The sequence below is a fragment of the Pleurodeles waltl genome, chromosome 5 (assembly GCF_031143425.1).
Source record: "Pleurodeles waltl isolate 20211129_DDA chromosome 5, aPleWal1.hap1.20221129, whole genome shotgun sequence".
Classification (NCBI taxonomy): domain Eukaryota; kingdom Metazoa; phylum Chordata; class Amphibia; order Caudata; family Salamandridae; genus Pleurodeles; species Pleurodeles waltl.
Window position 1 is genome coordinate 155,645,641 of NC_090444.1, and position 17,896 is coordinate 155,663,536.

Consider the following 17,896-nt stretch of genomic DNA (forward strand, 5'->3'; position numbering starts at 1 on the left):
CTGGTAAGCGCATAGCCTGATTTTATATGCATTTTTTTAATTTTCTTCTATTGATTCCTATGGTGGGTAATTATGCACAAAAAGACTATTTTGCTCAATTTTGACAAATCATAACTTAAAAAGCACTTACCCGATTTGATTTGATGATCTTGGTCAATATGTTTGTGAATTGGTCTTGAGTTATTCCTTTGAGTGTGTGTCTTAATTCATTGAAACTGTGAGTACAGCAAATGCTTTGCACTTCTCCAAGATTGGCCTAACTGCTCGACCAAGCTACCATAAAAATTAGAGCATTAGATGGTCTAGTTTCTACCTCTGTAAACCAACGTGTGGTTGCCCGGACTCGCTGCACAGTGTGCCTGGTTTTGCACACTACATTGAGAGCCAGCCTCCTACAGTTTCAACGATCAAAAAATGAAACGATTTGTTTTCATTTTTTTAAGAGCAGGCAGTGGTCCAAAATTCACAAAGGGGAAGGGGTTCAAAATTCACAATGTTCACTCACAAGTTCTTTATTTTTGCATCTCCTTCTACACCAGTGATACATAAAACACAGCCAACGTGTTTCATTCACTTCATGTGAACTTCATCAGGGCATCAATTGTTCCATATAAACTTTGACTCAATATATCATAACGGGAAACGCCCGGAACAACGACTCCGAAACCACGAAGTCGTGAAAAACAAAAGCGAAACAACGCTTTCGTTTTCCACGACTTCCTGGTTTTGGTACCTTAACTACGCATGTCTGAACCATGTACATGCGTGGTTAAGGTACAGAAGAAGGGAGTCAGAGTCGACGCGGTGAAAGAGGAGGTAAGTTGGGCTGGGACTGGGGCTGTTTCTTTAGGGGGGTGGGGTGGGGAGCTTGGGGTGATTAGGGTTTAGGGGGGAGGAGGGGGGTCAGGGTTTAGGTTTAAGGGGTGGGTTGGGGTGTTTAGGTTTTAGGGGCGGGGTGGAGACTCGGGTAATTTTAGTTTTTGTGTGGGGTGGGGGGCTGGGGGTGATTAGGTGGGAGGAGGGGTCAGGGTTTAGGTTTAAGGGGTGGGTTGGGGGTTGGGGTGTTTAGGGTTTAGGGGCGGGGGTGGAGACTCGGGGTAATTTTAGTTTTTGGGGTGGGGTGGGGGGCTGGGTGTGATTAGGGTTTGGGGAAGAAGGGGGTCAGGGTTTAGGTTTAAGGGGTGGGTTGGGGAGTTGGGGTGTTTAGGTTTTAGGGGTGGGGGGTTGTGGTAATTTTGGGGGTGGGGGGTTGGGGTAGTTGTGGGGTAGTCGCGGTAATGTTTGGGGGTGGGGGCTAGGGGGTAAGCATGCTGGAACCGTGCATGCTGATCACTAATGCCTTTACAACAGAAAATCGTTGTAAACGCATTCGTGGTAAAGGCATTAGTGATAAGAACGAGGTCATTGTTCCGACCTCATTGTTAGGTCATGGGTGCTTGATGCACTCGTGGTTCTGACATATAACCTATCATAACCGTATTCAGGCTCTGATCAAATCTTCAATGAGAAGTATTTGTCTATATACAAGAAGAATTTTGGCTTCATGAATATTGTATTGTATTGTATTGTAATTGTATTTATATAGCGCTTACTACCCCTGACGAGGCGTCGAAATCGCTTTTCGGTGAGTAGCACGCTACTCTGGAACCCAACAAGAATCAGTGATGGATTAGTATCGGGAAATAATGAGTACAGTTTTAGTATTATTATGAGTTAATTTGAGCCGCGGATATGAGAGTTTGTTAGTTAGATTGACTGGAGTAATGGAGGGGTGGAGGAGGAAAGAAATCCAGAAGTGTTAATTGGGAGTATATCCTTAATTTACTCAACCCAAAGGCTTGGGATGAGTAAAGGGGGGTGGAGGAGGGAAGAGTATGTGGAAGGGTTAGGGAGAGCATAGTAGCAGGGTGAGATAAATGCGGTAGAATTTAGTAGGGTTGTGTGGGAGGTCACGGTAGTAGAGTGAGGTTTGGTGAGTTAGATGTGGAAGCGGAGGGAAGAGCTTAGGCAGAGTTATTTAGGAGTTGAAAGTAGTAGAAAGGATTTGGGATGAGTCAGAGTGAGACTGCAGGATAGTTTGATAGAGACATGACATATGATGATGGGTAGATAAGTGTGATAAGATGAGAGCAGGAATTCATAGATAATTAGTATAACAACCCACCCTGGAGCCATGCAATGACCCACGAACATGCCAAGCACAGAAACAACATATATACATACATACATATATATATATATATACATACACACACACATGAATACACACACATATGCACATACAATACATAATTAGAACCATGGGTAAAATATACTTAGTCAAACAGGTTTAAAGAGTGTGTGTGTATTTCATTGTTATGACATAGTAGCAATACATATTTTCTAAAGAAACTATAAATAACTAGAAATATACACATAATCTGAAAAAAACTATTTATCAACATAGGCAAATGCAGTTCATAGTTGTTTGAATATGGTGGTTATGAAGGAAAGAGCCAACTCTTGAGTAGTTTTCTGAAGACAAGAAAGTAATCTGTGGCTCTTATAGTTGGGGGTAATGAATTCCATAGTTTGGCTGCTTGAACGGAGAAGGATGTACCACCTATAGTCTTTTTCTTGTATGGTGGTGTTCTAAGGCGGGGTGCCAATCTTGAGTGGAGGTTTCTTTGTTGGATGTATTTGGTAATTTTGTTTCTGATAAAAAGCGGTCCTGTTCCATGTATAGCTTTGTGGGTGATACAAAGCAGCTTGAAAGTGCATCTTCTGGCAACGGGTAACCAGTGTAGTGCTCTCAAGGCAGGGGAGATGTGGGCTTACGGCTTTACATGTAATAGTAGCCTGGCTGCGGAATTCTGGATACGTTGCAGTTTTTTCATAACAGATAGAGATGATCCATGGTAGAGGCCATTGGCATAATCCAGTTTGGATAGTACAAGCGAGATAGTAGCTTGCACCTTGTGTGGAAATTCGAGGTGGGGGAAGATGCGTCGTAAAGTCTTCAAGGTGATGAAGCTTGTTCGTGCTAATTTGTCCATTTGGGCATTCATTGTTAACTTGGAATCCATGGTGATTCCTAGGTTTTTAACTTCCTTGGATAATTGAGGAGGTGGTCCGAGATCGTCAGGCCAGACGCACAGAGGGACATAATTTTTCCAGTCACCACATATGAGTATTTCTGTTTTGGAGGTATTTAGTTTGAGATGGCTCCAGGTCATCCACTGATCAACGGCTCTGAGGCAACTGAAGGTTTGTGAGTTTTCAATGTTTTTGGGGAATTCTAATTTAAGTAGTATTTGTGTGTCATCTGCATAGTTGTAGCATGTGATATGGAAATCATTGATCAGTTCTGGTAAAGATATAATGTAGATGTTGAAAAGCAAAGGTGAGTTGATTGTCCCTTGGGGGACCCCTGCTTTTGTGAGGTAGGGTTTGGACGAGAAGGGGGGCGAGTGGATGATATTAGATCTTTTTTGAAGATAGGAAGTAATCCAGTCGAGAGCAATCCCTTGTATGCCGGCTTCGTGGAGTCTTTGAGTTAGGGTGTCATGGTCAACTGTATCAAAGGCAGCTAAGAGAGGTCCAAGAGAAGTAGTGCAGCAACTCCATTTCGGTCGACTGTGTTTTTAAGATCATCCCAGATTGCTATGAGTGCCGATTCAGTGCTTCTTCCTGGGCGGAATCCAGTTTGGAAGTCTGAAAGTATAGAATTGTCTTCAATGAATTGTGACATCTGGGCGAATGCTGCTCTTTCTATCAATTTGCCCAGGAAAGGTCCATTTGTGATTGGTCTGTAGTTGCTGGGGTCTTGCGGGTCTAGGTTTGTTTTCTTTAATAAAGGTAGTATGTATGCCTTTTTCAGGTCTACAGGAAAAGTTCCTGACGTTAAAGAGTTGTTGATGATTCTTCTTACAGGTGTGGCAGCAGAAGTAGATAGAAGAATGTTCTTGAAGATTTGTGGTGGGCAAGGGTCAGAAGGGCAACCAGAAGGTCTGCTTGCTTTGACCAAATCCATAAATTCATCCTGGGATATTTGTTTGAAGGACTGTAGGGGTTGGGTTGGTTTATTCTTAAAGGGTATTTTAGGAAAGGGGTTGGTGCTGATGGTTTTCTTCTGTTTTAAATAGGAGTCCAATGTGTCTGCCTTGGTTGCGTAGTGAGTTGCCAATTTGTTTGTGAAATCTTGAGTAGTGGGATGACTTCCTTCCATGCATGTAGGTTTTCGAAATTCATTGAGAATTTTATAAAATTCCTTGGTTGTAGATTGAGCATTTTGAATTCTGTCTGAGTAGTACCTTTCTTTAGCTTTTTTGATTGATGATTTGTATATCCTGTTAAGTTTGTGTAGCTGCAGTTTGTCTTGACTGTTGTTTGTTTTGAGCCAGGTCCGCTGCTACTTTCTGATTTGTTGCTTTATCTTTTTAAGTTCTGTGTTTCTCCAAGGTGTTGGTTTTCTTTTGTTGTGTTTAGTTTTTCTGAGAGGTATTAGGATATCAAAAGCTTCCTGTAGCCACTCATAAAGTTTTGGCACAGAATTAATTGTATCTAGATCTGTGTTTGCTGTTAGTTGTGTTTCTAAATGATCCAAACTGAGTTTGCTCCATGGTCGATAGGTGTATGTATGTAAGTAGTTGTGGGGTGTGTTGATTTGTGGAGTTGTATGTAGGAAAGTTATCATATGGTGGTCTGACCAAGTGATTGGCGTGATGCTATGAATAGTAACTAGTTCAGGCTTAGAAAAAATGACATCTAGGATGTGACCAGCGATGTGTGTGGGATTGTGTACAATCTGATGTAGGTTCAATGCGACTAGGCCAGTGGTGATAGCTTTTGGATGGGGCATATTGGGTTTGTCAAACCAAATGTTTAGATCCCCAAGAATGCATAGGTTGGAGTATAGTGTAATAAGGTTTGAGACTGTGTCTAGAAAAGCATCTGGGAATGTGGAGTTGTTAGGTGGAGGTCTGTAAAGGAGGAGAAAGTTACAGGAGGAAGTTGGAGTAGGGTGGCATCTGGTAAGGAGGGCTTCACAGCCTTGTATGGAGATGTTGTCTGTTTTACTGAGGCTCAATGCCTGTTTGAATATAATAGCTAGTCCACCTCCTCTCTTGCCTATACAGTTTTGAGTGATGGTTTCATAGCCTGGAGGAATGGCTTCGTGCAACACTGGGGCCATGTCGTCTCCCAACCAGGATTCAGTTATGAATAGTAAGTCAGGTTGTGTGTCTTTGAGCAGGACGTAGATGTGGTGCTTGTTTTTTTAGAGTGATCAAGCATTTATGAGCTGGCAGTTTAGAAAAGGTGTGTTAGTGGTAGTGTTGTTTTGTTTAGGAGAAGGGTAAGTAGCATAATGTGAGCTTGAAGCAGGAGTGTTGCTAGTTGTGATAACTATTTTAGGCTCACAATAGTCTTGCTTTTCAATATAGTGTTCCTCTTCCAGCAGGTTAAGGAGGCATTTTGTTGGGTCTGTGTGCGTGGATGGTGTACTTGGTGGCTGAGGGAGCCATGAGGAGTGTACTGTTTTTTGTAGGGTAGTTTTATTATGTAATAGACAAGGGGATGCGAGGTTGCTATGAGTGGCATGTTTTTTATTTTGTTTGCGTTTGTTTAGTGTTGATGGAGTATGGGTTAGGGGTGGTGGAGGAGCATGTGGATCATGATGTAAGGCTCTAAATTGTGCAATGGAGGAGAGGCGAGTGAATGAAAGTTGCTGGGTTGGGGTGCTTGTGGTAGGTGTTTGTGAAGAGTGAGAAAGTAGGAGTGGAGATAGGATGGAATTTGTATTCTTTGTGTAGTCCTGAGGGTGGGAGTAGGTATGACGATAAGTGTAATGTAAGTTTGTGTTGATTTGATGTGCTGATGTTTGTGGTCGGTATTGTTTTTGTGGAATAGTGAGAGGGGATATTGGTGTAGTTGTTTTTGGTGAGGGATTTGTATGTGAGTTAGTGCTGGTAAGTGGAATTTGAGTGTTAGATGGGGTGTTGATGTGTTTTGGAGATGAATGTACGAGGTGTGTAAGAGGTGATGGATGTGTGTCAGGGGAGTTAGTATTAGTTGCGATGATTGGAAGAGGTAATATGTGCGGTGGAGTGAAATGTGGGGATTGTATGGTTGTGTGTAATTGGTTAAGAGAGGGGAAGAGTGTTTGTAGATGGTGTGTTTGAAGGCAGGGTTTGGGCATTGTTATGATGACAGGTGGTCTGTATGGAGCAAACAGCGGATAGTGTTGTTGGTTAGTATGAGCAGAGAGTGTGTATCTGGAAGGCTGAGACTGAGAGAAATGTATACTGTAGTTTTGTGTTGTGTGGGTGATGGCAGGTTGTGTTAGTGGGTGTGGACAGAGTAGTCGTTGCTGTGAGAATGCAGGTGTTTGACTGTAGTAGTTGTGGGGGATATGTGTATATGTGTTGTATAAAGGGTATTGTGTTGGGTGATGGGGCAATGCAATCTGTCTGTGGTCAGTTTGTGATGTATGAGTTGGATTCCTTTGTAGATTATGTGTTTGCATGTTGAGGGATGTGTAGGGGCTGGAACCAATCTTGGTCCATTGAGAATTGGGCTGCATTTCTGGCCCTAGTCCTGAACAGGCCCAAACAGGCAGCTGCCCTTGTCCTCTCTGCCCTTACCCTGGACGCCCGGGCTGAGACGCCCTGAGTCCTAGCCTTTAATAGCCCTACTGGCCAATAAGAAGCTGGTCCTAACCCTAGCCAATCCAATTTCAAGCCCTGATTTAAACAACTAATGGGAGACCCAGCCCTAATCACCAATCATAGCCCTATTCCTGACCACCAATCACAGCCCCAGCCCTAAAACCAGCAACCAATCAGAATCCCAGCCCTATCCACCAATCACAGCCCTAGAAACAACAGCCAATCAGAATCCCAGCCCTATCCACCAATCACAGCCCTAGAAACAACAGCCAATCAGAATCTCAGCCCTACCCACCAATCACAGCCCTAGAAACAACAGCCAATCAGAATCTCAGCCCTGTCCACCAATCACAGCCCTAGAACCAATAGCCAATCAGAATCCCAGCCCTATCCACCAATCACAGCCCTAGAAACAACAGCCAATCAGAATCTCAGCCCTACCCACCAATCACAGCCCTAGAAACAACAGCCAATCAGAATCTCAGCCCTGTCCACCAATCACAGCCCTAGAACCAACAGCCAATCAGAATTCTCAGCCCTAGAACCAACAGCCAATCAGATTCCCAGCCCTATCCACCAATCATAACCCCAGCCGTGGAGCCAGCAACCAATGAAAGACCATCTCCCAACAACCTATCACAACAACATATGCAACAACCAATAGGAACTTATATAAGGAGCAAGTTAACTGAAGTCCAGTCCCTGTGGTCAGGGGGAAAGGCAACTGCTGCTCTATTCAGAATCTCCTTGGATACAGACAGGCTGAATCCACACTTCCAAGCTAGCAGAGTCTACTTTCCAGGTAAGGGAGAGATTGTTTAAGAAACAAACACTGGAATAGAGCTGGGCGCGCACTCTAAAATCGGGCTTTTTTAAAGGCAAAAATACAGGGGGGGCAGACAGTTTTTAAGCATAATTTAAATCACAGAAACAGATTAAAACAGTCTCCTAAAAACACACTCTGCAAGATGTATGTAGCCTTTTTACTTAGAAGAGAAAAAAAGAGGGGGAAGGTGGGTGTGCCATAAACTAGCAAGGCAAATCACACAGTCACGGCAAAAACAAATAAAAAAATAACACCACTTTAAAAGAGGCTAGGCTGCCTGAAACACAGAGAGTCCACAGTAAAACAGACACAGGTAGCTGAAACAAACACTTTTGAACAAATAATACTATTTATTTACCCAGAAAAATCTCAGGGCTCCTTACCTAGGTCTTTTTGCAATCCTTGAACACTGGGCTGTATCAGGACACAGGGGAGATGCACAGAGGCTCACAAAATGGAGGTGGCTGTCTTGGGCTTCCCTCCACAAATTTAAGGGGCCAGAGCAGGTTTGGGGGGCGGATCTCAGGTGCAGCAGGGACTCAGGGAGCCAATCAGCTAAGTCCAGTCCCTGTGGTCAGGGGGAAAGGCAACTGCTGCTCTATTCAGAATCCCCTTGATACAGACAGGCTGAATCCACACTTCCAAGCTAGCAGAGTCTACTTTCCAGGTACGGGAGAGATTGTTTAAGAAACAAACACTGGAATAGTGCTGGGCACGCACTCTAAAATCAGGCTTTTTTAAAGGCAAAAATACAGGGGGGCAGACAGTTTTTAAGCACAATTTAAATCACAGAAACAGATTAAAACAGTCTCCTAAAAACACACTCTGCAAGATGTATGTAGCCTTTTTACTATTAACTCTCTAACTAACTCACTTACTATGCCACTGGATTCAAGCTAGCCTGGCTGATGAAGGGTGAAACCCTGAAACCGGTCCCAGGATGCTTGTTTCCGGTCCAGGGAGGACCTGGCCTGGCAGTTCAGGCTGGACTGTTCCCATGAGGAACAGGGTCAAGACTGATTTGCATATGGCTGGGTTCAAACTGGGGTGGCATGGTGAGCAAAAGAATTGATGGATTAAACCCAGATCTGTGACTGGGGGTGAATATTTGATTTGTTCCGCATTCCGTCCATCATTTGTGTTTTGCTTTGCTTTTGCTGCCATAAGTGCGCCGGGTATGCCCAGACTTGCTCATGAATATTAATGCCAGGCAAAGCCACTAGCTCACTCCAGTAGTCCCCGTGATATGCGTCTTTCGCATGCTGTGCCCGAACGTCCTCAGAGCGCGTTGGAAAAAATGCAGTGAGCTAAAAGCCAGGGGGACCCCTTGCAATTTGAGAGTGCCTTACCATCAACTTTGAGTTGGTGGTAAAATATCAAGGTTTAAGCTGATAAATCACGTTTTGGAACGGTTGCCCTAAACATGCCCCCTTCCAGATAGTTACCGGGCCGTTTGCAATGTCAAAAATGCTTCATACATGTAGCCCAAAATTGTATTGTTGAGATCACCTGCAATGAAAAATCTAAGCAAGGTATGTACTTGTATACAAAATGCTTGAACGTTACCTGCCCAACACAGTTTCTAGGTATTCATGAGAAAAACCTAGTCAAGCTGTGCACTCACATCCAACCTGTTTGTTATAGAGCCCTCTATGACTGGTGGGAGAAGGCTAGACAGGTTCTCGGGTATGGGAAAAGCAGGGAACTCCACATAGTACCCCCTTAATCTAGACAAGATAACTCAGGCTCGGGACAGCAAAGGACACCTCAAAACCAGTCGGAAAGTCATCGCCCGACTACCAAAAGCACTGCGGTGCCATTCCAATGTCAGATTGGGTGCTATACAAATGCAGATAGTAATAAAGCAGTTAGCAACAACGGGAGAAGAAGAACAAATCTCATGAATGGACTCAAATATTTGACTTTACCCTTCAGGAATGTGTGAACCTTTTGTGTTTGATGACAAACTTTGAATTCCACTCCTTTCTGGAGTCAGACATGTGTACATTATATTTTGCTCCACCAATATATTAGTTCACAAGTGACCCTATGCACTTTAGCAGAAAAACACACTACTACTAATTCTGTTGATGACATTTGCTACATTTGCACAAGAAAGACAAATTCTTCAACACTGGTGTTGCTCCCACTTTGAGGCCCTGCTGCAGTGCATACAACTACCATGGACAAGAGGGGTGTCCTGGTAAAGGCTCCTTTTCAGCCCTTGTCATGCAACACAACTGCCATTTTCACCTAACTATAACATCTCTTTAACCTTTGTTTTTGTTTAGTGAATTTCAAAGGTTTTTATTTAGAGTAAAGTAAGATAATATTACACACACACAGACACAAAAATATATATATGTGTGTGTGTGTGTTTTTATGAACAAGATCCCAAATCTACTGTACATAAGTTTATTGTGCAGACGTGATAATGTATTCCTGCTTCATGGAAGTCTTTGTCAAACATACTGCTGATAGCCAAACTTAAAATATCTGTGTAATAGTAATCATCTCATTATTTCCACCAATAGGGCTTGCAGGAGTCACATAATCATTTCTTCCCTTAAAAAAATCAACAAAATCAAAAATGATCATTGACATATCTGAAAAAAAATGTTACAATGTGATTCTTCCCATACGGCAATAGTTCAGCATGCTTCATGATAAAGACGAATGGGTACATTCTTTACCAGTAAAAACTATGAACACCAAAGTGAAAAAGTACAACCCCACCAATCATTGTGAATAAATATGTCAATAAAAAAATCAATTTGCTGAAAAAAATATATGCAATGCCAATAAATCGGATTTGTAGCAAGGCTCACACTAGCTAAGAACCCATACTATCTATATCATACCATCTTAGGGCACATTCAAACATGATGATATACAAAGTGCGGACATCGATAGATAGATATCTACTTGCCCAGTCCCCCTATCATAGTTATATTCTGTCTGACTTCTACCAAAAAGTGCCTCCAGTCACGCCAGTGCACCTCTGCCAATCATACTTTGTCCATATTGCAAAAGATTCTTGGTTCTCAATGGGGAAGTGTAGCCCTTGACTCCCAAGGCAATATTTCAATCAAATTTTCAATACGATCAGATTGTTATTTGCACAATTTATTTAATTTATAGTTAAATATTTGTTCAAAATCAGAATGCATTACATACACTCCATTGAGGTGCTCCTAAAACAGTGGTGCAGTGAAAGTGATTAAGGTGAAACGATAAAGTGCACCAGTGTTATATGCAATATTTATAGAAGTGTGGCTAAAATAATACAAGTGGTCTTCAAAATGACCCCCTCAACCCGGGTGTCCAGAAGCCACTTTTCATTTGTAAGCAGTCCACATCAAAATTATGTCGACATTTCGACCCAACCTAAAGATTCAGTCAACAATGAGTCATCATCAGGACAAGGTATTTAATCATACTTTCTCCGCTGGCACCTTACATGATTGGCAACAGACTCCCCAGTGCCTAATTAAAAGGATCAATTCTATTTCAAGTGAGAAATGTTCCTCGTGTAATCCATCAAAAGCAAACAGAACAAAAATAAATAAATGCATAAACATATAAAGCTGGCATGTTAACGGGAAGTCAAGGGGACACTCTTGAAATTATTTGAAACATAAGTGGTTGTCTATTGAAGTTGAACTTCTCCAGAGTGGTTGGGGAGTCACTTCTTCGCAAAGTTTGACAAAATGAGGCCATATTGTGAATTTTAAAGCACAGTTTTTAAATTGTTTGACTAAGTAGTCATAGTTTAATAGACAGTTCTAAGGGAGCCTCATAAAAATAAATCAGTACTTTTATTGTATGCTAAGCTAGTCCCATCTACAACAGAGACTTTTCGGTGTTTCCACCTTAGGAAACATGGTGGAAAATAGAGATAAAATTGTATTTTCAGTACAAATTCCCTATAAATTGTCTAAAAAAGCACATGTTTTACAGGAACTTCAAATAATATGGTTTGCACTTTTTCATTTTCAAGATCTGGCATATACCATTTTCATTCTTCCGTGGCTTTTAATTTCCCCCCTGCCTATTCCAAGCAGATATGTAGTCATACATTATCACTGTGAATCTATTTGCTGGGTACAGGGTGGAAATGTAAAGTAGACAACGGAACAGGGTTATCCCTGAGGCTAGGCAGATATGAATCTTGTCCATAAACCCAAGATGCCTCTCAGATTACAGAGAAGTTACAGGCCCAGACAGCAGACATATTCTGAAGGACACACTAATCTACCTGGTCTAGCCAAAGACAACTGTACTGATGACAATGTCACAACGTTGTATCAATGTAAATGAACACGGGTGTCTGCATGAATCATGAAATAATAGCCATTGTCACAAGTGTTGCTGATGCGAAGGGAATAGCATCACTAATACATGCTCCCCACTCGGCTTGAATTATTACTCAAGTAGAGACATTTCTTCCCAAAAACATCCATTATACTTTAGCTAAGTAATTTCAATTCTCCCAAAGAATTGAAGCTTGTACAGTTTTAATACTATTTGTCATGCGAGCACTGCCTTTTAACATTTAGAAAGTCCACATACTTGCCCACCATACACCAGCTTATCATTTTCATAAAGTGTTTCTTACTTGAAGGCTTTAGAACTCTTTTCCACTTGATTTACGTTTCACCCCCTCTGAAGATATCTTTTGAAAAAACTTGAAGACGTTTCTTTTTAATTTCTAATGATTTCCTGTGCCCGGGGATTGTCGCTGGGATGAGCCCAGTTGCTGACCTCTTGCTGCAAGCGCTTGGATGCTTCTTCGGAAGCAGCTGTGTACTTTACAAATTCATATTGTATTGTATTGTACTAATGCTAGGTATATCGACAATATTCCAGGTATAGCCACCCTATACCAGTACCACCATTATATTAGGGATAGCTAACGTGATACCCAGGATGCCCTTTATAGGTCAATGAGGGCCAACGTAGGGCATGGCCAAAATAATGCTTAGTTTACAATATTCCACAGTGGGAGGCTTTATGCTAGTGTCAGAACATTTCTTAAATACCCACAACATACCAGGAAAGTCTACCTTGGGCCAGGGTCTCCAATGACTAGAATGCTCACACTATTACAAAGATGCCCACGTTATGTCAATGTAATGGCTAGAACAGTGGTTCCTAACCGTTTGACTTCGGTGGACCCCCACTTTGTCATTAGTGGAACCCGAGGACCCCCACTGAGTCATTATCAGAACCTGGGGACCCCCGACTGAGTCATTACTGAAAGCTGGGGATTCAGCTTAAACATTGTTGATGATTTGAAATGCAAAACAATACACAAAAAATACAGAAACAAGCAATCATCAAACACATACACAAATGATGACATATTTGATTTAATTTGCAACCAAATATAAATAAAGAAAATAAAAAATGTAATTTTAATAGGAAGGTTGGAGCTTTTCTAATTTCATTTGGAGCCACACATCGCCCATACTATATTATGTTTGATGCACCTGCACTGCTCCCACAAATCAGTCTGAGGATACTAATTTAATTTTTACCCTCCAATTTCAAATTCCTTGACATTTACTGTATGTTTTAAAGATTTTAAGTGTACATTTGGCCATTTTATTTATATACACTTTATTAATCTGTTCATAATATTTAATTTTCCATGCAGTCGTGGACCCCCTGAGGAGGCTTTGCGGACCCCCGGGGTCCCCGGACCACAGGTTGGGAACCACTGGCCTAGAATGTTCACAGATTGCCAAACAGGGTCTGCATAATGCCTGAGATGTCATCCTCAGTCTCTACAAGTATCTTTGTCATTTCAGTCTCAACCTCTCTCTTTCAAACACTTCCATATTTCAGGTCCATGCAGCTCAATTTTATGTCCAGAATCTCTAACTTTCTCACTTCCTCCTCTCAATGTCTTGCAACACTACTCAACCTCCTTTGTTTATGCTTCTCTTTGCACCACAGCTCCATTTTTTTCATGTCCCTTATCATTCTGTCTGCCTTTTTGCCAGTCTCGTTCACACTGCTCCTCCCTCTGTCACCCAACATCCCCATTCTTTATATTTTATCTCAGACCCTTCTTCCAGCCCCCATATCTGTCTTTATACCCATCTTGATTTCTCCTCTCCTGCCCACTTTCTACTATTGTCAACCACCTTCTTCCTTCCAACTTTCTCTCTTTCCTCCGTATGCATTTTCCTCTTTCTCTCCTTACCCTATTCTTTCTTTTGAATTCCCTTTCATCTATTCCTTTTTCATTTTTTATGGTTTGTTTCATTCTTTACTTTTCTTGCCACAGTCCTCTTTACACTCTTTGTCCATTCTGACTGCATTTTTCTCACCATCTTCTTATGGTTTCCTTCTCTTTCTTCCCTTGTGTAAACATCGCATCGGCATTTCTTGCAACTCTAGCGTTCATTTGTATGGTTCTTGATATTTCCATTGTCTATATTCTTTCATTTCTCTTCCTTTTCCTTTTTCTTTTTCAGTATTTTATTTCGTGTTTGCTCTGTTTTCATTTTCTCTCATTTGATTTTTCTCTTTCTTTGTATTTAATCTATTCCAAGTTCCATCTCCTTTTATTTCCTTCTTTCTTCTCTTGCACCCTTCTGTCTACTCTTTCATTTTTCTTTCATCATAACATCTTTTCCTCTTTCAGTTTTACTTCTTTCTTCCATCCTTTTCTTCTTCTTTATTTTCTTAACTCTTTCTTTCTTAAGATCTTCCTTTTTTCCTCCATTTTTCCTCCTCTTTCTTTCTTCCTGCTTTTCATCCTTTCTCTTATCTCTGTTTACTTCGTCCTGTCTTTCATTCACCCATTTTCTTTTGCATTTCCTTTTCTCTTTACTCATTTCATGATTTATTTTAGTTTTTTCTTTCATTATTTACTTTCTGTTCAAATTTTGTCCTTTCATTCTTGTTCATATTGAATCCTTTCAATCAGTTTCATCCTTTCCTTTTTATTAGTCTTCTTTTCCTTCAACCTTTAATTCCTCTGTGCTATCATCCATTTTTTTCTTTACTTCATCCTTTTGTCCTATCTTTATATCTTTTGTTTCTCTTGCATTCACTTGCTCCATTTGTGTCTGTTCGCTTTGTTTTTTTGATCATGTGTAGAATTTGTCTTTCTCTTTGTCTGTCATTGAGGGTGACTACTTTAGTATCCTGTGCCTCCACCCATTAGCTCCTAAATGCTATTGTCTTGCCGTTGTATGTATGATTTGTTTGGAGCCCTGCCTCTCTGAACAAACTTTAATTTGACATAAAACTTCACCAGTTGTCCCTGTGGAACTCCCCACTGCAATGGCTAGAGTGGAGGCTTCACAATGCCCTTGTTCTTGTGTCTTGCCTGTTCTGTTTGTCTGAAGGAACATTGCACTATTGCCCCTTTTCCTGTACCTGTTGCATGTTCGATCAATGCTACCATTGCAACCACTATGTGGGATACTCCTCAACTTACTCACAGCTGGTTTAATCTGGAGGTGTCTATCTGTATATGTTAGGTCTTTAGATGCAGGGTCCAATGACTTAGAGGACCAGTAGATCTGCTGTAGACATCGGTGTTTCAATCTAAGTGGATTCAATCAACTTGTCAAACTCTTGGGGTGAATAAAATGTGTACCACTGAGTTTTGTAACAATAAATTCTTCAGTGCATAGACACCCATGGGTGCCCTTGTTCTGTACACATTATGTTAAGTTATATGGAATTGTTGATGTTAGTTGTAGAGGCAGATTGAGAACTAATGTAGCACTTTGTCATTGCAGATCATGGGTATCGAAGGTGGTTAAGAGATCAAGCAGCATCACCGGCCACTGGCAGGAGTCCTATTGTACTTTGAGAAGAGTACTTTTGATGACTTTGACACTGATATGTCCTTAGTAGAGAGTGATTTGAAACCAGATTGATACTTTTATATGATGGAATTGATGTTAACTTGACCTTAAGATTGTATAGCAACTGCTTACTTAGTTGTGTCTTTAATGAATGGTATGGAGTGGTATGGTTGCTGGTAGGGTGTTTGGGGTTGAGGTCTGCTTTCTCCATTACTGATTCCACTGAGAAAGAAACCTTGTGCATTAACTACGTTCAGTGGTGTGAGTGCTTCTGCGGGGAGGCGTTTAATGACGATGTATTCGAGAACATCATTCCCAGGGGTTGTAGATATGAGGATGGTTAGATTGTTAGCAAGGTCTCCATGCAGAAACAATTTTAAGGAGGTTCCCTTCAGAATTTTCGATAGCGGAAGGGGAAAGACTGCAGTAGCTTGCTTTATGATATTGAATTGGTGATAATTCTCACTTTCCTTTGAACATTACAGTAACCAGTGTTGGTGAGAGAGGAATAGGAGGGTTGTCTTCTATCAAACAGATGCAATGTGTGATGACATTGATGATGAAATGATGGGTTTCAAGATAAATCATAAGGCTTGATTTGCTAAAACTGGCTTTGGTCCTGAAGATTACATTTCTGCATGAAGAGCAGAGAGATTTCAGTATCAGATTTGTGATTAGTGCTGTTCTTTTCCTGCATGCTGACAGCTCAATTGCTGTCAGTGAGTTTTTGAGTGCACTATAATGTGGAAACCTTTGTTTAAGGCACTCCTTCAAGGCAGATATGAATGGCTACACAGGATGAATTTGACTACCTGCAGAAAGGAGTTGACGTCAGCTTTGGAGTCAGTTATGATTGCCAGTGTGATGGCTTGCTTGAAAACTTTCCTGAACAAGTTTTTGGAGGAGCAAAGTGGTGGTTACGTAGATTTTGGTAGACATTGGTGGACCGCTGTTGCTAGGGGGTGATGAGCAGGATGACAGCATGGTCCTAACATGGCAGTGTCTATGGGAAGACTACATTGTTCTGAAGTCCAGATTGACAATATTGACTTTGGTCTAGATTGGTTCAATGGTAGGTTTGTGTTCATAGTATGGAGAAGGTTGAGTAGTGCTTCTTACAAGGGTGTGCTGGAGGACTTGCCAGTGAGTTTAAAGTTCAAGTGAAAGATAATGCTGGATTACATGATGGATAAAATGCTGATGAGGTCTGTGATTTGCTAGGATTAGGTCTTCAGATTGGGCGATAGTTCGGGTTCTGGGAGATTGAGATGGAGAACAGGCTAGTTAATAGCTACACAGATTTAAGGGTAATACGTGCCTAGAGAGTATGTGCAAGGACAACATGCGGAAAACCAGAAGGTCATAGTCACATGTAATTTTTAACACTAACTGCTTTTAAATATTCCAAAACGGGGCCCAAATATGTCTGTGCTCAGTGCCCCCAAAATCTCTGCTAGCTCTTTTCCCCACTTTTACTGATGAGCCATGTGATGTTTTCGAAACAATGGCCATTGGGAGGCAGTCATGCAGGGCTTGAGTAGAAAACAATCTTCTGTTGGAGAAAAAAACATTTATAGCCTCTGTGATGTATAGTTTGAAATACGGATGCTTAATTGTGAATAATTCTTCATAGCTAATAATCATTCAAACGACATTTGAGCAAGTTAGCCCAGAAAGCAACTTTTACCTGCACCAACTTAAAAGAATAAAACACCCACTCTCCAACGGGCAGCTTAATATGGTGGTTCAAACACTGGTAATTTTGAAGACTAGATGCAGGGAATGCCTTACTCCCAGACCTCCCACCTCATGCCAGGCTACCACTTAAAGCAGACCCTGAACACCACAGCTCAACTACTCCCACACAAAAAAGTGTTGTTTCTATATTGAACGATCCTCACTGGCTTCCAACGGAGGCTCGAATCCAAGTCTAGCTCTGTTGCATCACCTCCAAAGCCTTACACACTGGCATTCCCAGCTACCTTACTGAACTGCTAAATTCTCAGGCCACTCGAAAAACTCCTGCAGCAAAGAACTTCTCTTGCTAGAGCCCCCGAAATTGAGAACATCTCAAGCTCAAAGACAATCACTGCTGATTACACTCGTACAATCGGAACTCCCTCCCACACCAATCAAGGATGGCCCCAGACATCCCCTCCTTTATAAAAAAAAAAATCAAGACTTTCTTATTCACAAGAGACCTGGTTTGAAGAGACACCAGTGACTGTCCCACCCCTCCAACATGTCCACCAAAGGAATCTCACCAGTAGTGAACTAGTTCCTCTTAGTTAATGGCTTTGCTGTGGCAGACTCCAGTATCACCTATTTACTACTGCCTTCTCCATGTCACCATGTCTATACCTTAACCTTCAAGCCCTTAGTTCTTTTCATACCGAATTTGCTGGATGTTCTTTGTAAGCATATTATCTCACATGCAGTTCTATGTTTGCTCTACAGCACTCTAATACTGCTCGGTGAAGCAACAGTGTGAATAAATAAAAACAAATATAAAAAGTTGTGCTGTTTGCTTAAATACAAGCTTTAATGCCAGACTGGGGTTTTCATCCTGTCTCCTTTTCAGAGATGGGTTA

At 41.5% G+C, this 17,896-nt stretch overlaps 1 pseudogene; it reads left to right on the plus strand.

Annotated features, from left to right (window-relative positions):
- LOC138297229 (calpain-8-like) overlaps positions 1 to 17,896 on the plus strand; it is a 186,947-nt pseudogene that overhangs the window by 32,683 nt on the left and 136,368 nt on the right.